The sequence below is a fragment of the Monodon monoceros genome, unplaced genomic scaffold (genome assembly GCF_005190385.1).
Source record: "Monodon monoceros isolate NGI ecotype Baffin Bay Population unplaced genomic scaffold, NGI_Narwhal_1 Super_Scaffold_3, whole genome shotgun sequence".
Classification (NCBI taxonomy): Eukaryota; Metazoa; Chordata; class Mammalia; order Artiodactyla; family Monodontidae; genus Monodon; species Monodon monoceros.
Genome location: NW_021703780.1, coordinates 86,418,365 through 86,438,497, shown reverse-complemented (window position 1 = coordinate 86,438,497; position 20,133 = coordinate 86,418,365). Strand labels below are relative to the sequence as shown.

Genomic DNA, 20,133 nt, shown 5'->3' with positions numbered 1-20,133 from the left:
AGAAAACAATAGCCTTCAACTACAGTTTGATATGAAACATTCTTTCTAAAATACACGAAGAAAGTCATGCTTGGGCCCCTGAAAGCCTTGACCCAATCTCTTTCGTAAAGAAGAGAAACCACAGATATAACCAGCTCTATTAAATTCTTTGAGAGAAGTATGCTAAAGAAATGTTTTTAAAAGAGTTGATTAATGAAGTGTTTTCAATTCAGTATGATTGGGGAGAACCTTATGAATTGGCACACTTCAGAGATACTCAGTATAAGTTGGTATAATAGAAAGTGGAGTTATAAGTGTTTTTTTTTCTTTTCAAATAAATGAGTCATGGATTGTGTATTCCTGGGTGTATTGTACACATGGCGCACTGCATCTAACAATAGTACTGTAACATTTTTTTTATCATGTGGAGTTGCTATTAAGCCATCTAGCAAGAAAGGTATAATTATGGACTGGGTATTACGGAAAGATGTCAGGGAGATTTAAAAGCACTAAAACTCACATTCATAAAAAGACGATAACATGTATTTAAAGAAAGAAAGACAGAGTATTATGAAAACATTTTAATCTACTAAGACTTCAACCCATGTCCTCTAAGTTTGTTTTCTTCCCCAGTACATTATTTCCTGCAATATGACTGTAAATTGGTTAAACGTATCATTGAAATGTAAAGATATTTCACAAATCAGAAATATAGCCATTGGATTAAAAGCATCAAGATAAAATATTAGCTACCCTCAGAAGTATTCCCAAATTCTCTTATTTTACTCAACTATATTACATACTGAATATTCATCCATCCAGTGAAACAGACAACAGCTTTCATCAAAATCTGTGATTGGTTTACTGAAGTGCTAAAGTCCAGATATTTAACCTTAAACATGACTATTAGGCAAGTAAACGTGTATGGGTATGAGCCTTATTGTGTTTTTTGTAGGCAGGTTGCAGTGAGGGGAAAAATACAATTCTTGGTTTAAAAAAATTGTCATGCGTTGGAAGGGATCTGCCACTTTAGGGAGGAGCATTCATTTACGTGAACATTTATTTCTAGTACTTGTAAAGCTTAAATAGCCACTTTCAGTTCTAATTCCGTAACTATTGAATACTGCTTCTCACGCAGTTTCTCCATTTCTGTTTATGGACAAAGCATGAAGTAACGATTGAGCAAATCAAGTAGTGAACTATTAGCAGTTTAAAGAATTTTATCACTTTCTAATGCTGTCCGTCACGCTGTCATACTCCAGATATATGTCATACTCCAGCATTTTTCCTTTTAACCTAATTGCTTGATAACATTTCCAGGCGTGGGAAATGGATGAATTAGTTATTCCTCGTGCTTTATTCTTTCTCATCTGAAGTGTGCTATATTGTCTTTCCCCTGTTTTCTTTTAGCATGTGAGTTACAGTAGATTGAGCTGTAGATGACAACAATGAGTCAGAGGTTTATTTTTCCAACACATGATGTTTAGAGTTAACGTGATTCATGTTGGTTCAAGAGCTCAAAGATGTGAGGACCCTTTCCTAGAAGCCTCTAGCAGATTTTCCTTTACCTCTTGTTATGGGTTGAAATGTATCCCCTCAATATTTGTGTGTTGAAGCCCTAATCCTCAGGACCTCGGAATGTGACCTTATTTGGACACAGGGTCATTGCAGATGTAATTAGTGAAGGTTAGATAATCAGGGTGGACCCAAATCCATTATGGATGTATCCTTATTAAGGGGGGAAATTTGGATATAGAGACACACAGAGAGGGAAGATGAGGTGAAGAGACCCAGGGAGAAGAGGACACCTATAAGCCAGGGAGACAAGCCTGGAACAGATCCTCACCTCAGAGCCCTCAGAAGAAATCAACCATGCCCACACCTTGATTTGAGAATTCTAGCCTCCAAACTGTGAGACAAATTAAGTTCTGTTGCTTAAGCAACCCAGTTTGTGGTACTCTGTTATGGCAGACCTAGCAAACTAATACACCCCTTTTTGGCTGTTACTGGTCTCATAACCCAATCTCCCCTGTCTACCCTGCTTTCCAGTCAAAAACTACAAAGAGTCCTAGAAAGGTAACATATCTGGTGCTTTCAGCATCTCTGATGAAAAGGCAAGTTCCGAAGGCAAGGAAAACACTTAGGGAAGAACTGCCGTATAGACAACCGACAGTATCTGCCACAGCTAGTTTTGCACATGGTGTGCGGGTCTGGCCTTCAAATATTTGTTAAAAAAATGAATTATCTTAAGATTGAATTCTTCGGCCTCCCCTGACATTGGAAGAATATAAATGGAATTTTATTCTAGTCATCCCTTGCTTTTTTTTTTTTTTTTTAAGCATTTTCTAGCTGTAGACCGCCGATGCCAAAATCAAAGGTGATGTCCCACTGCTACAGAGTGTTTCCATCTTAAATTTTCTTTCCTGTGGAATAGCAAGGACTGGAATTTAGACCTCATCTCACTGGCACCGTATTATTTTACTTTCTCTGATGTGGGCTAGAGATCCTTCTGTTTGGGTCAGGTATCTCTTTTAAGTACATTGAATATTCCTTTCTAGATCCACCCTCTTATTTACATTCTGCCTTAAACAGCACTACCAACCCTAGCTCTCTTTTTGGATTTACCCTCTTCATTTCCTCCTTTTTTGTGTCATGTAGCTATGATGTAAGTCAGCAAGGGAAAATGGGGTATGCTTTCCTTTTCTGTAGGAATTTCAGAGATAACACTGTAGTATTTTAGGACTTCTATTTCTTTTAGTAAAAGTAATGCAACTGCCTGCAATCCTTTGTTCCTCTCGGTCATTCTTCATAGAAATTGTATGCAGTATGACCATTAGAATTGATTGGCCACAGCTTGATCTTTTAGTGACATTACCTTAGGAGCTCATAAAGCTTCTACTTACATTCAAAGGGAGTTATTACTAGTAGCCTCTGGGTGTTTGGAGGGGAAAAAAAACACCTCAGGATTGGATTTTTGGAATTATTAGTCCTGTTCAGAAGTGTTATATGCCCTTTATTTTAGGTTATAAACTTAAAATGGAGCTTAGGAGCCAGGCCAGCATATCAAAAAAATGCCCCCGTCACAAAAAGTAAAGTTGAGCATCAATCTAAATGTTACACGGAATCCATTTGGTTAGGCATGAGGCCCCCTTCTGTTTTCAGCCAAGCTGCTTTTTGCTGGTTATGAATATCTGTATGAATAGTCAAGGTTTTGTCCTTTGGAGGATCAAAATTAGCTTTGAAGAAACTGTTGGATAATTTCCTTTAGGTTAGCAAAGACTTCAGAATCTTTTCCTTTTAAGCTTATATTGCCAGCAGGAGACTAGAACATTATAACCCAGCATCTCTCATCACCGATATTATTCTGGGGGAACAAGATTGAGTGGCCTTTGTGTCTTTTCTGAGTATGAAGCATGGACCAACCTGTCATGTTTGATTTTTTTTCTTTATAAATTTATTTATTTTATTTTTTATTTTTGCTGCGTTGGGTCCTCATTGCTGCGCACAGTCTTTCTCTAGTTGCGGTGAGCGGGGGGCTACTCTTCATTGCGGTGTGCGGGCTTCTCATCGCGATGGCTTCTCTTGTTGCGAAGCATGGGCTCTAGGCGCGCAGGCTTTAGTAGTAGTTGTGGCACACGGGCTCAGTAGTTGTGGCGTATGGGCTCTAGAGCACAGGCTCGGTAGTTGTGGCACACGGGCTTAGTTGCTCCGCGACATGTGGGATCTTCCCGGACCAGGGCTCGAACCCACATCCCCTGAATTGGCAGGCGGATTCTTAACCACTGTGCCACCAGGGAAGTTCCTGATTATTAATTTGCACTTAAATTTTAGGAGTCGTTGGAGACTCTTGAATGGCTGCTGATGGTCTGAAAAGCCTTTAGGAGCCTTAAGTTTCAGAAATGGCAGGTATGTGCCTCATAGGCTGTTAACTCCAGTATCATCAGGAAATACTGAAGTGGAAGAAGCAAGCTGATGGTTAATTTTCACCTTTGAGCATATTTAGAACAGTGTGGTTTAATGGAAACGGAAACAAACCAACACTGTGACCACTGGGGTGTGATCCCAAGTCTCTCACTAAAACACTGTGTTACCTTGTTTGGTTATATAACCTCTCTGGGTCTCATTTCTTCTGGGGAGGCCAAACAGCTACCAGGTGAGAAAATAAGCTCTGGAGTTAAAATCTTAGCTTTACCAGTCACCAGCTGTAAGTCAGTATCTGCCTTACATTGAGTTATTGCGAGAATTTCTTCGTCTTAATTGTGCATTCAGCAGATGGATATTGAGTGTTGAGTATTGCCATGTGCTAGGAGTTGGGGAGGCAGCAATGAATTAGATACAGATAAATAGCAAACACTCGTATAAACATGTATACTGTTTACAGGTAGTGAGAGACAGCTGATATGTGGTGGAAGTGAGGGGTGAGTAATGACTTAGGGCGGGGAGGGGCAGTCTCATTTAAGCTGAGAAGATGACAGTTATGCTGAGTTCTGAATGACAAAAGGAAACCAGAGCACAAGAAGAAGAAGGAAGGTCAACCCAAAGCTCGGCATGTCTGAGAGGCAAAGACAAGGATGGCAGTGCAGCTGGACCTCAGAAAGTAGGGGATGCGTCAAAGGCAGCCTGGGAATAGGGAGATGAGGCTGACACAGTGCCTGGCACGTAAATGTTAGCAAATTAGCTATTATCATCCCTCTTTCAAAAGGGTCTCAGAAAAAAATGTTTCTAAGTATTTAGTACCACCATCTAAAATTTATAGCAAATAAATAAATAAATAAATAAAATTTATAGCAGTCTCTAGAGAAGAATGAGAACATCATTTGGGAATTCGACTTCTATTGGGTGATGATGAATGTTTGGGTTTTCATAGTGGTCACTTGTAGGAAATTTGTTAAAACACCTCTCTTTGTCTTTTGCATTGAAATCACCCCCTTCTTATCTAGACCCAATTTTCCTTCTGTTGGTTTTCTGCCCCAACTTACCTGCTAGTTTCAGATGTATGCCATTATGTTAAAATATTATTGCTTTCAAGCCCTGTGTACATCAGTTTGTCAGGACAGTGGTGCTATACCATCTCCTAAAGGAATAAAATATATGTCACTGCAAATAAATCAGAAACCATTACACTAGAAAACATGCTATGAAGAATCCACCCTCTTTGCAAATATTTACAGACACTGTAACAGACAGAAGGATATTCAAATTAATAAAACACTGTCATTTTTGTATTTATTTTTATGCAGTAAACTGTTTGAAGGGAAAAAAATTCAAGAAAACGACAGCATTTCTTTTTTGATTAGGGACTATTTGATTAGTAGCTGTTTCAAAATTCCTTTCTTCTGGAGGTTGTCCTTTTCCACAAAGGAAAAGTGAGATTTTCTTTTTCTTTGTGACGTTTTCCCCTTATGTGTAAATAAAAACCAGGGACTTGTGGCATTGACATATATACACTACCAAATGTTAAATAGATAGCTAGTGACAAGCAACCACACAGCACAGGGAGATCAGCTCGGTGCTTTGTGTCCACCTAGAGGGGTGGGATAGGGAGGGTGGGAGGGAGACGCAAGAGGGAGGGGATATGGAGATATATGTATACGTATAGCTGATTTCATTTTGTTAAACAGCAGGAAGTAACACAACATTGTAAAGCAAAAAACAAAAACAAAAACAAAAACCAGGGACTTCCAAGGATAGCCCACTGCTTTCTTAAATCATGGTGAGCAGTAGTAAGGGTTAACTGCATGGTGATGTTGCAGTGGAAGGCTTCCCAGAGTTAGCCAGACTTTGAAGTTTGAGTGCACAGTCCCCAGACTGCCCTCATTTATATCATCAAATGTGAATTCTGAGTTTGGTTATTCACAAGAAGGACTGACAGGAGTCACTGAAAGCTATTATACTCATGATTATGGCTTATTACCGGGAAAAGATACATATTAAAATCAGCCAAAGGAAGAGAAGCATAGGGCAGACTCTAGAAGAGTCCTGAATGCTAATGTTTTTAATTTTGTGTGTGTATGTTATTACCATCCTGGTGTTGATGTGTGACAGCACACGAGGAGAATTGGCAACCAGAAAGCTCGTCAGACCTCAGCATCCAAAGTTTTTACTGGGGCTTCATTCTGCAGTCATGGTTGATTGATTGCATATGGGGTTGAGAGCAGTTTCCAAGTCACCTCATCCCATGTGACCAAATCTCCTACTGTCTGTCATGTGGTTGGTCTTTCTAGTTTGGTCAGCCCCCATCAAGGACTATCAGGTGTGGCCACCCCCACCCTCAGACCCAGGTGACCAGTCCTCACACTAAACAAAGGCATTCCTATCAGGTAAGACATAGATTACCTCCCAAAGGCCAGATTAACGGCAAGGCCAAATTCACTGGGCAGAAGTCCAGAGGGTATCACTACATGGACTGGAATCAGATAATCTCCAGTGTGTACATTCTGAAAAGCTGTGTGTACTTGCTCACTTCACCTAACCACTCTTATATTCAACACTTCTCTTCTGTGCGTTGGGAATAATTACGGTACTTACCTCACAGAGCGTGGTGGAGATTAAAGAAAAGATGTGGGCACGTGGGGTTCATGTGGTGGCTTTGCTGCTTTTCCATAATTTCAATGATTATTTTCAGTATTATGTTATTTTATTATTCCAGTTATTATGGGAAACATTTTTATTAATGTTGTAATGTTATTACTTAGTTAAGTAGCCAAAATGGTTTCTGGGCTTTCGGGGGTTATTTTCCGTCTCGTTTTCTTTGTCATCTGTTCATGGGTTGTCTTTGTCTCTTAGTCTGATTATTCATTCTCTGCAACTTTACTGAGCATTTCAAGATAGGAGAGAAAAGAGCCCCCCCCCCCCCGCCCCACCCCGTGAATATGTTTGTATTCAGAAACGCTCTGGTAATGATTATGCAATTGCAGTAGCATAAGCATTTGGTGATGGCATTATCTCATTCCTTTTGAAATTCATAGTACAAAGACACAGGTTTTTAATTTTTTGTGTGTGTGTGTATGTGGGAATTCTCAGAATGTTCAAGTTCTCTTAACCAACGTAGAGACACTTTTTAAAGGACACTTATTCAGTGCTGTATCCTTCTTTTCAATTTGCTAGTAGTAAAATGGAAATCCCACCAAATATTGAGTGTTTTGAGGTCAGAATGCAAAATAACATTGTCCGCATTCAGGTTTGCAGACATGGTAGGGTTTTAGGAGAAAGACAATACTCAGGGATTCAACTGATTTTCAGAACAGCTTTAGCTTTGTAAAGAGGCTTATGACAGAAAGGCTTCCTAGACTAGGTAATTTACCAACGATAATTTAGGTAGAGTTTATGTTACAAAAAGTAATTAGTACAGCCTTATTTATTCTTTTAAGTAATCTTATTAATAAGGCAGTGGTTTTGATCGTAATTTTCATTCTCTTAGAAGTGTTACTAGGCTGTTAAAGATGGCTTAAGTGATGCTTATAAACAAAGCAGTGCCTACAGGGCATCTTTGTGGATGAGGGAAGAAGCAAAGCCTGCTTTTTCTTTCCGTCTTTTTTTTTTTTTTTAAAGAGCAGACACTAGTTGCTTGCTTTTATTCTTAGATTGTAGAGTGCAGCTTGTACACTAGCTCTTACTTATTACGATTATTTTTCCCGCCCATATAGGTGAGCTGCTCTTACAAGGCCCAGTGTTTATCAAAGAACCCAGCAACAGCATTTTTCCTGTTGGTTCAGAGGATAAAAAAATAACTTTAAATTGTGAAGCACGAGGCAACCCTTCACCTCATTACAGGTACAGTGGAATGTTTGAAAGTCCAACTTAAGAAAAAACGATGTGGCAATTGTGAACTTTTTTTTGCTTCAGTATATTTATGCTGTCGGTAAGAAATAATACATGAAGCTATAGTTGTCTGCTGTATTCAGCAGAGCTCATACATAAACATTTGGCTCCACATTGTATATATTTGATTGATTATTCATTTTACAGTAAGATTTCTTGATTAAAGAGAAACATGGTAGCATCTCTTAAATAAACAATGTATTTTCTTTGATTTGTGGTAAAACAATGTATAGATTTGGATTTACATGTAGTCCTTGGGAACACATCCATTGTGGGGGTGAAATTCAGTGTGTTGCAAAGGTATGTAGCAATCATAGTTTGAGAAAAAGGTAACAGCATCTATCCTTCCTTTGCTATTTTACTGAGTATATGTTAGAAGGTTCATTAAGTATAGAAGAATAAAATGCATTCCTACTGAAGTCATTTTAATTATTCTTGAAGGGAAAATAAATTTATTATATTTTTTCATGTGAAAGTGTATATCTCAGATTACAGAAACAATAACTTGTTCACTGAAAACTTTCAAACAACAGAAAGGTACAAGGAAAAAAGAAAAAAAAAGTGAACTCCCATCACCTTAAGATAAAAATATTAACTTTTGGGAGATGATGGTGGATTATTTGGATGGGATGGATATTTACTTTATTAAATAATACAAGATTAACGATTTTTACTTTTAGGGGTGCTCAGGGGGCCCACTTTAATGAAGAGATGAATTATTTATCAATAGCATATGCTGCTTTTGTATGAATGGTTATGAGAAAATGCTTGAGGTACCTTGAAAACAACATGCTCTTTTGAGTACTGTGAGCATTTGTCTGAAACACTCTGTTTACAGTATTAGTACGCTTGGCAAAACCTTTTCTATAACCTGCAGAACAAGCAGACTTCAGCCTTTATTAGTGAAATTCTAAATGTTTCGAGTAGATCTTCTATTGTTTGCTTAACCCGTGTAGATAATAGAAACGAACAGTCATTGTTAAACTGGGTCACCATTAGACTAGAAGGTAGACCTTGGTGTTTTTGCATCTGGAAGTAATCAAGGTCAGTTTCTTTCAACAGTATTCAACAGCATATTTATTGAGCACCTGTTGTGTGTTTTCAACAAAATAAATGTAAAGATTCCAGGTTACTGGTTAGAATTGACAGAGGTGATAGAAAGTTTTCTGTGTGCCTCTTCCTTAACCTATAGAAATAAGAAAAGTATAACATGATTTTATTTTTTTTTGGCTGCACTGTGCGGCCTGTGGGATCTTATTTCCCCGACCAGGGATTGAACCCGCGCCCCCTGCATTGGAAGCGTGGAGTCTTAACCACTGGACCACCAGGGAAGTCCCTAACATGCCTAAAAAAACAAGAAACTGTGTTTTATGAGCGAGTTCAATTAACCAGACATAGCACATACAAAAGCTGAAAATATTTTCTTCTTTTGGGGGAAGATAAACAGATCCACTTAACAAGACATTATCCTGGAAACATTTATTCCTGGCATTTTTGTAGGACATTCTAACACTTCCTAAATATATCTGTTTGTTTGTCCCTGAAATGGAAGATTATCCTTTTAGATACGACTGTGAATATTATAAAGAATCCATGTAAATGACTCATGTGTGGGCTGGGTTTTTTGGTTGTTGTTGTCAGTAAAGTTATTTCCTGGCATTTATCTTGTGAATAATTTGGTGATAAATGTGTTCAGCTGCAAAATTGTCAAGATACAAGATATAGTCATACAGCAGTTTATTTCTAAATGAATAGATGAATTATGTTTGTAAAGTTTAATCAAACAGCAAGAAGACCTGAGCTTAGAAATCCAGAAACAGCCTTTTGTTGTAATTATTTCTTTATATATCAGGTATTTATTTTAATTCCGGATTAATACATTTAAAGTGATACCAGGTATTTACACGATGCCATTGTGTAAACATAATGTATTTGTTTAAACATACTGATAACATGTATAAAATGTTGATAAAATTCTGCCTTTTGCACCATACTTTTTATGATTTGTTGTATGTCCTGAGATATTATATGTTGAAATTCTAAAAAAATCTGTATCTGAGATTAGGAGATGTGTGACTGAAATTGACTTACCGGTTTTAAGTCTGATAAATGAAGAAATTTTACATGCTAGTTACTGTTTTAAAATATTTGGTTTATAGGAAAATAGAGCAGACACTTTCATTATAGCTCGAACGATTTTCTAAAGCTAAGAATTCTAACCAGTATTCATCCACGTCTCTACAAATGACCCAATTTCGTTCCTTTTCATGGCTGAGTAATATTCCATTGTATATATGTACCACATCTTCTTTATCCATTCAATCTAGAGACTGTCATACAAAGTGAAGTAAGTCAGAAAGAGAAAAACAAATATCGTATATTAACGCGTATAGGTGGAATTTAGAAAAATGGTACAGATGAACCAGTTTGCAGGACAGAAACTGAGACACAGATGTAGAGAACAAATGTATGGTCACCAAGGGGGGAAAGCATCAGGGGGGTGGGGTGGTGGTGGTGGGATGAATTGAGGGATTGGGATTGACATATATACACTAATATATATAAAATGGATAACTAATAAGAACCTGCTGTATAAAAAAATAAATAAAATAAAATTCAAAAACAAAAAAAGAATTCTAACCAGTATAAAATTTCACTTTATAGTCATTAGAAATTGAGACCTTGGGGGCTTCCCTGTTGGCACAGCGGTTACGAATCTGCCTGCCAATGCAGGGAACATGGGTTTGAGCCCTGGTCCAGGAAGATCCCACATGCCACGGAGCAATTAAGCCCTTGTGCCACAACTACTGAGCCTGCGCTCTAGAGCTTGCGAGCCATAACTACTGAGCCTGCGTGCCACAACTACTGAAGCCTGCACGCCTAGAGCCGGTGCTCCTCAGCAAGAGAAGCCACCACAATGAGAAGCCCGCGCACTGCAATGAAGAATGGCCCCAGCTCACCGCAACTAGAGAAAGCCGGCACACAGCAACGAAGACCCAACGCAGCCAAAAATAAATTAATTAATTAATTTTAAAAAAAAAGAAATTGAGACATTGAAAAAGCACTAGGGAACCTCTTTTCATTGTGAAAATATTAGACTTTCCTATAATAAGCAACAACTCCCTGTTATCCATGGTATCTGTATAAGTAATAGATTGTGCTAATGGAATAAATGGGAATATAGACTGATGTGGGTTGTAATCATGACCGTGTCTACCTAGATAACACCTTCATTTATGGCCTCATTTTTTCCCTAGCTTTTGACTTTAGTAGTCAGCCAGGTAATATTCTGCATTTTTCTTTAATTGTTCCAGAAGAAAATATGCTTGCTTGTTCTTATTTTTTGCTATCCTTTAAAAATTACAGATAAATAGTGTAAATAGGTAATGACTTTGAGGACATAAATAAATAGCATGGGTTTTTTTTTTTTACATAGAGAAAGGATACCTTTCTGTAAGTATTTACAAATCTAAGCACATAGATAGAGAGAGGGAGGGAGGGAGGGAGGGAAAAGAAAGATATCAAGGAGGAAAATTAGTGGTTCGTTTGAAGCTGTAAATTAAAAGCAGTCCAAACACATTTCCCAAGTTTCAGAATAAAGTGTATGAGTCTTATAAAAGAATGTCCTTTGAAAGCCCAGAGCTTGTCTTATAGACCGAGGCAAACTTCTCTGATGAGAAATCTTGTCTTTGTTATTATCCCACTGTGTAAAAAGAACTCTTAATTGGCCATATTAGAAATCCAAAAGTTCAGAAATTCTCAAGAGAAATTACTTGTTTTAGGGTTTAATTGAGAATTTTATTCCTTCTTTTGCATCTTCCCGCCTGAGCCCCAAAGCCTGTATTTAAAGGTTAATTAGTATTCAGTCTCATTTTAATTGCTGACGATGCTGAAAGAGGTTACCCTGAGGAAGTATTAATAACTTCTTTAAATGGGAAGGATTTTCTCCAATTTTTAAAGGGTTAAAAATGCCCATCATTTGCTAAGATGAAAGATTCCCAAATAGGAGGCTCCCTGGTCACCTCTACTGATTCCATTCAGGGTTAAAAGGGACCACATATTTGGGTTAGACTGGAGTACAGTATTCAAATGCCAATGGGGACCAGGTAAGTAACAAAACTAAAAGAGGTGGCCCTGGCTTAGGAACATATGGACATATTGAATAATGACTGGAGACCGTCCCACATTCAGCCACAAGTCCGTCCACTGGTCACGACTGCCCCTTAACACTGGCCAGTTGTTACCATCCAGGAATCATGGTCCAATATTACAAAACCTTTTCAAGACATTTTTAAAATTGAGAAATTGTCTTTTTTGAACTACTTCTAATGTTGACTGTTTTTCTTTTTAAATATAATGTAGGCCAAAGAAGATAAGCCTTAAAAGTGAATGTGTCCCATGTGGCCTTTGTGTTCACAAAGTTTAGTCTAGCTGGAGATGTACAGGCTGTGCTGTCCAATATGGTAGCCGGTAGCCAAGGGTGGCCATGTACGTTTAAATCCGTTAAACTAGGAATTCAGTTCCTTAGTCACAGCAGCCTCATTTCAAGTGCTCAGCAGTCACGTGTAGCTAATAGCTACTGTAATGGACAGCACAGATGAAACTTGTGGTGCTTGCAGAAGGTTCTATCAGGCAGCACTGCTCTACTCTGACCCTTGGATCCACAGCTCTTTTCTATAAATGCTCTTCTGTTTTTCTCTCATCACAAGGAAGCAACCAGAGCATCATTCTCTTCCAGCTTTATATAACAAGTAAATAATTTTAATAAAGTACAGTGTGAGGAATGTTGGATATACACGTTGTAAGGACTATATAACATTGCAAAATGCAGATCCCTCGGCCACAGTTTCTCCCTTTTAAGTAGAGTTCCCTATAATGGAGTTACATCCTGCACATGTTTAATTTACTGAAATGCATTCAGTATAAGAACGAAGAAAAAATAATGGACTCATTTCTGCTCACCATTTATTCAAGGAGTAAATGTAAGGCGTTTACTCGTTATCTAAACACACATCCGTGTGGAGACCCACCCCATAATACTATACATGGTACCACATATAGTGTATAGGATAGAGCATATATAGCACATGTATTGTGTATAATATATGATATATTCTTTTTAATAAAATATGAAATATATTTAAAGTATATTTTTGATTATATGCAGTTTGTCCCTTATGTATATCTTGTTGCCACGTAAGATCTGATGTCACTGTTATTTTACTTTTGTGCTCCAAGGAAGTAAGAATTATTGTTCCTCTGAATTCCCTTGGCCCTAAGGGTATGTAATTTGTTCTGCTAGATTACTAGGCCCAATTCTCTGAGCCTATCCTCAAGCTCAACTCCTTTTAGCATCCTGACTTCTCTAGCTGATGAGCTCTGGTCCCCACACACAGAGTCAGCTACTAAGAGCAATGAAATGTTTACAAGGTTGGAGTGATCGCACAACATAAAGAAGAAAGAATTTCTTTGGTGCCTGAGGCAAGCAGAGGTAGACAGTGTCTCTTACAGGGCATTTGAAACTTGGCTGTGCTACTGTCTCTCCCATGAAGCCTTCTCGATATCCTCAGAGCTGGGTTCCATGCTTCAGCCATGTACTGCCCATTGCACCTAGGCCTTCCCGGATTATAAAACTTACCAAAATGAAGTGGGTTTGCCTGGTCGGATGTAACTTCCTTCAAGGTGAAGACAGTGTGTTCTTCATCCTTACATTCAGAATGCTTAGCAAACAGTGAAAGCTAAATTGGTGGCATGAAAAAAGAAATGGAATGAAGTTAACAGGGAGGAAACAAAGAGAGGCAGTTTGGGGTTAGATCGTATTTCGGGAGTCAAGAGTGCCTTGAAGGATCACAGGATCAGAAGTGGTCCATTGTTTATTCTGTAGGATATTCTTAAATTTGGATTGAGTCCTTCTTTTTGGCTCTATTTTAAGACAGATTGCCCTTGAGGTGACAAAGATGACTGCTTAGGTCTACTTATATCCTCCACAGAATATTAACTGGAAAAAGAGGACATCTTTCCTATTAGAGTCATCAAAAGCTCTGAATGGCGTCAGAAAAACATGAAATAAAAACATAGCTAATACTGTCAGCAGTCAGAACCCAGGAGAAATGTGGAGGTTAGATTTTAGATATTAAAGATGACAGTTAACAAATTAACATCTTTTTGCTGCTGGTCTTATGTTTTGGTAGTGAGGCAAGGGGGAAGGAAAACACATACTGATCAAACACAAGTTAAATCATTTGGGTCACAGTTGTATTCTTGACTAATCACTAAGGCCTGAGATACGGACTGTGCTCATTGGCCACTCCTGGGCCCTGGGAAGAGTGGCCTCTTCAAAGGAGAAGGAGAAAGATGCTACCAGAAAAAGCTGAAATGGATGCAGGGAAGGCAGAAATAGCAGCCGTCTTCTATAATTCTCAGAGTAATTGGAAAACAATCAGTGATGAATTTGAACGAGGCTTTACCTATGTAAACTGAACAGTTGTTTTTAATCGCAGTGTAGCTTTAATCTCTGTTTGCCTCCTTTTTTTTATTATATATGTTTAAAATTTATCAATGAGTGACAAATGGGAATCTGTGTCATAAAACACATTTTAAAAACTTGATTTTTAAAAACACAGCATCACAATTTAACTCATTTGTATCTTCAGCAATAATTGCTGAAGCCTAACTAGTTATTTTTGGATAAAGTATTGAATATGCAAATGCAGACATTCGTTCTTTCAAGGACTGCAATTATTCTCATCACTTCAGTAAACATATTAACAAACATTGCATTTGAACACAAATTCATTTGCTTATTAACTTGAAAGCTGCATCTAAAACCACAAATTGCTTCTGTGACTAAATTCCTAATTTTCCTCTCAAACCCCAAATAAAGTATTGCCTGTTGACTTAACAAGTATTTAATGTGGGCATATTTTCCAAACCCAGCCCCAGGCCCCTCAAGATTTTAGTAAATTATTTTGTCCTTTTTGTTTGGTTTTATATCAAAGTCTAACACGTGATATTTGTTTTTCTTTGGAATATTGTTTTTGTTTCCATTTTCCTGACCAGACGGGTGTAGATATCTTGAAGGACAATATTAATACAATCAACCATGAGCTGAATTACATCCTGGGATTATTTGAAACTACCTGATGTCACCCAATTTATTGTCACTCAGTTTTGTTACTTTCAATTTCAAAGGGTGACTTGTTACAAAGTTCTAGTGGAAGACCCAGTTTAGGACTCGGTGCCTTAAATTATACTGACAACAAGATACATCTATGTTTATCTTCATTATTTTCATTCCATACTAGTGTGGTTTTTTGTAAGAGGTTGCCATGTACAATAATAGCTAGTATGGTAAATAAATAATAACTCGTATGGTAAACGAAAATAATTATGCATTCATTCCCTGTCTTTGAGATGTTTGTTGGTAATATGGACGGCCACAGTTAGGGACGACTGTATGGAGGCTAGTGATGGCTAAGTTAGAGGGTAAAATAAGATTGTTCCAATTCAGGAAACTTCTGTGAGCACCTACCATGCATAACCTATTATGCCCGATGGTGGGAATTCAGCAGTGATTGACAGTCATCCTCCAATGGAGCTTATATGGTTTGAAAAGCACCTCTCAACACTGAGAATCTAGGCTTTTGATACTGATTTAACTCACTGTTATGTAAATTTGTGTTTGCACACAAACATACACACACACAGTCTTACACATAGTTTGTTCTTTGTGTTGGAAGGCAGCGATTCACGTGCTCTCAATTACTGATGTTTTAGTTATTTCCTGGAAGTCACCACTGTAGTTTTCATCACTTAAAAGTAATAACTACCAGTTGAAATATCTCTCATGTCACATACCTTATGTTTTATATTCAAGATTCAAAAACTGTTAACATGAGGGCCTGTACGATGTTTTAAAGAAATTGTATTTGAGATTTTTAGGGGAAAAAGTGCCATAGCCTTCACAGTTCTATTGTGGCAGGCTTGGCCCGGTTTTTCATGCTCACTTTACCTCCCTAGCCTCTCTCCAATGAGGTCGATACCAGCTTCCTGTTGTGTAGAGGATGTAACTGAGACTTAAAAGTGGACTGATCCAATCCATGCTGCCTCAGGTCAGCGATCAGAGTAAGTGGCCCAGGACTTCTTCCAGACCCCCCAACCTCAAGTTATTGGCCTAGAAACAAATTCACATATAAGCTCCACACCAAGCAGTTAAGGGGGATGAGAGCTCATTGCCTGAGAATCAGAGCTGTGAAATATGAATAATAAGCCATTTCTTACTTGTGGATTCTGAAAGCAAATCCTAATTCATGTAGAATGAGCGTTTGAACACTGAAGGCAGACAGTGCACTTACAAGATCATTCAGGAGTGTTACAGGATGATGGTTATGCAGAGGTGCTTAATCTTGTGACATTTGCCACTGAGCTAAAGCTACAATGTTAGTGTGATTCTAGAGCACAGTGTAAATGTTACATGATTGAAATGCTGGTGTACGTAGCCCCAAGAGCCCCAGAGCTGTCTTCTTTTACTCCAGATCACTGCATTAAGCCTTTTGGAATGGAATTGGGGTATGCAAATGTTACTTTTATGAAGTTTTAAACAATTTCCATATTTCAAAAAGATTTCACTCTGAGATTTTAGAGTCCTCAGGAACTTCAAAATTCCTTCATAAGGTGGACAGACATCTGTAACTTTTACAAAGGATTGTGAATGTGCAAAACTAAAAGTGTCTACCTCTGAAAGCTTCCCAAATTTATGACCCGAGTGTGCCACTTACCCGTCACAGTCTTACCACCATGCATGATGTTCATGAACTCTGAACAGCTGGATTACAATTTACTGCAAAGGAATTAAGTCTAATTTGTAGATTTATTGGACACGTTCTTTGTCTAAGGAGTATATGTGTGTGCCTTCAGTTTTCATGAATATTTCTTATACAGAAGATCATATTAGAAATATTCCGAAATCGGGCCCAAATATGAATATTTTGTATTAGGAACTTAAGTACATTCTTTCCTCAGGATAAAATAATATTTCGATGCCCAGGCCCAGAGATTGCTTACACATTGCAGAGTTTAAACCAAGACACAACCCTTTTGAATTCACATATTTTCAGCAAGAGGAAAAACAACCATTGTTTAATAAGATATTAAGAAATTTTATATCACCTGGGGATGAGTTCCATTTAATGATGAATAGTGATAAGAAGGAGAGAAATAATGATATTGCTTTGTTAAAAGAAAATTAACCTTCTTCAGAGTATCTCAAGTATATCTTTGCTCTAAGAGTTTGCTAAAACAAATGCACTTATACTTTCGGTCTAGCAGAAACATACGTAAGAGAGTAGCTTTTACCCCTTCACATAGTGAAATAATATAGAGATTTTGTCTATATGACAAAGACTGAGCTAAAAGAAGTAAGAAACACTTATGCATAATAGAAGAAATGTTTTCCATTTTGCATCTTCAGTCAAAACTTCGAGATGATAGCTTTTAGATCTTAGACACTTACTGAAATACGGTATTTTCCCACATACTTCATGATCTCTAAATCTTTCCAGCTATTAAATGGGCAAGAAGAAGTGCTTCTCTGTATTTTTATTTAGCTTTACAATTTTCCACATAGCCATCGTACCTTTATCATTCATCAGCTAAACAGGAAAACAGAATTTTCAAATGAAGCCGTCAGACATGCTTCATCAGGCCGTAAACATTCTAGACTCTGGAGCTGAAATCCTTTTTCCTTGGTACAAACTGTTCTTTGTAGGTAACAAAGCCACAAGTACCCTTTGTCATGAGAGTTTTCCATTCAAAAAGTATGTGAAATTAACTATGTTTTTCCTGCTTTGCATTTAGAGGAGCTCTCCCCTCCCTCCTCCCCTGCAAGTATTAAACCATTGAGTAACTGGCAAGCCATTTGCAGCTTAAAAATTCAACCCACCCACTTGTGATTTACTATCAGATTTATTCTTTGAAGGTCAAGCCCAGCATGTGTTTCGTCCCGTGTTTCCCTGACTTCTCAGGCAGGTACAAATGCAGACAAACCCTGTGTGGAAGACACAGCCCGTTCCACACGAGAGGAGATGACCAAAAGCATTGAATCAAGCAGGTTATGAATAACCCACGTCTACTCTATGAGGGTGGCAGAAGAGAAAAACAAAGCAGACAGATGGGTTTGCAGCCTTTGATGGAACCTCCTCCCTTGTTAACAATGGTGCCGGCCCATTTGTTGGCTGGCTGTCCTGAGCCACCGGCTTTACATACATTGTCTAAATAAACTGATAGAACAACCCTATGGGAAAGATGACATTCTCTTTATTTTACATGTTAAAAACTTAGGTTTAAAGGAGTTAGCTTAATTGCCCATGGTCACACAGCTGGTGAGGGATGAGTCCAACCCATAAAACATGGAGCACTTGTTTCTGAATTTCATTTCTGTTCTTTCTGCTGTTACATGGTAGGATTGGATAGAGCCTGGGACTGGACAAGAGGGAAAGGGTAGGAACTATGAATCATAAAAAAGTCTCCCCCAAAATGTAAGTTCCATGAAGGCAGGGACCTTTTTCACCCCATTCTTAGAACCTGGAAAGTTGCCTGACATATAGGCACTCAATAAATGTTTTTTCACCAGGAAGGGAAGGTTGCTTTTTCTAATCATAGTTGTTGAATATGAAATAGGCTAAATCAAGAGCAGGGAATTCTTATCTATGTCCCTTACAGGCAGTCCATGGTTGCTTCTTGGGGATATTATAGACCAGTTCTTCCAAACTTGAATGGGCATATTAAACACTGGCAGATCTCACTAGGGTGCCCATTCTGGTTTAGTAGATTTCAGATAGAACCCAGGATTCTGCATTTCCAGCAAACTCTCAGATGGTGTCGAGGATGCTGATGATACTGGTCTGCCGACCACGTTGTGTATCGAGTGCAAAGTATTCAGACAGAATGCAGATGGTCAATTTCCCTTGATTTCATTTCCTTTTCTGAGTTTCTGTGGTTCTAGGATTTGGGCAGGAATAAGATGAAGAAGGGTTAATAAGTGTTCGTGGTTCGACTTCAGATCTCTAAGGGCAGGATTAAAGTCAGAAGAGAAGAAAGTGACCTAAAATGGACATGCACATATGGACTTGCCTTGGGAAGGAGCATAAGAGAGTTACTCTACAAACAAAGCAGAATCAAACCCATAGCGGAAGTCTGCCACAAACGAGAAAGCAGTTATGGCTTTTTCATATTTCTTTGTAATTTTGCTCTTTTAAGTTCAAAAGAATAGACATGGGGCCTCCAGTTTTTCCTCTTAATTTCATTTTGATTTCTCAGAAGAAATATTGCTTTAGACCTGGGAGACTTGTATGTGCATAAAGAAAGAAAAATCAAGAAAGTCTTGATTTTTAAAATGAGCAAATGATATAATATTGCTTTGAGCTGTAGAAACTAAACTTCTAAATTTATTCATTTTCTGTAGCCTCCATTATTAAAATCTTCTTATGCACTATTTCAGATATAGAAAATGATATAAACATATAATTAAGTGTAATGATGAACATCCATATAACCACTTTTCAGTTTAGGAAATTAAACCAAAAAAGCTACATTTCCCAGTGTTTGCCCCATAACCCTTTCTCACTTTTCTCTCCATGAGAGCTCTTAAGTACCTTAAACTTGAAATGATTCATTTTCATACATTTTAAAATGTTTAATACATTCTTAATATTACTTTATGTTTTAAAACTTTATATACATGGTATCACATTGCACTATAAAAAATGTTTTCACCTTTGTAAGACTTTTCTATGTTTGCAAAAGCTCATACGTTTTCACAGCTGTATAATATTTCATTTACCTTTATGTGCTTTGGTTTGTGATAATGTTCACATTTCACCTCTTTTTATGCTTTCACAATATTACTATTTCCAGGTTAAATATTTGATATATTAATACAATTTTTATATGACCCATGACATGGTTAAAGACCTCTGGGCTAGAATTCAAATGGGTACTAGTTCTGATCCAGTAATTAATAGTTTGGGGAGAGTTGCAAACTCACTCAGCTGTTTTATTGAAATCCTCATCTGTGAAATGGTCATTTTATTAACCACTTCCTCAAAGTTATTATGAAAAGCAATTGAGATTGTTGCCATAATACTCTAAACTTTATAGAACGGATACCAGTGTAATTTTATTATAAAAATCAAGTCCTCCAGGAGACAGATGGCTTAATTTATACAATGAATGTGTTCTTGAGATTGTGCAATATTTAATGAGTTTTTAAAGGTAATAATCTACTTGGATGTGTCAGGTGTGCTTGCTGTTTAAAAAACACTGGTTTTTCTATTT

The 20,133-nt window shown here is 37.7% G+C and overlaps 1 protein-coding gene across 2 annotated transcripts in view; it reads left to right on the top strand.

Moving 5' to 3' along the window:
- The first annotated feature begins 7,659 nt into the window (after positions 1 to 7,659).
- The window catches only part of CNTN3 (contactin 3), a 217,451-nt gene continuing 204,977 nt past the window's right edge, over positions 7,660 to 20,133 (top strand). For both annotated transcript variants that reach the window (XM_029244094.1, XM_029244095.1), the window contains exon 1: positions 7,660 to 7,752. The gene's annotated coding sequence lies outside the window, so the exon portion shown is untranslated. The remainder of the gene's footprint in view (positions 7,753 to 20,133) is intronic.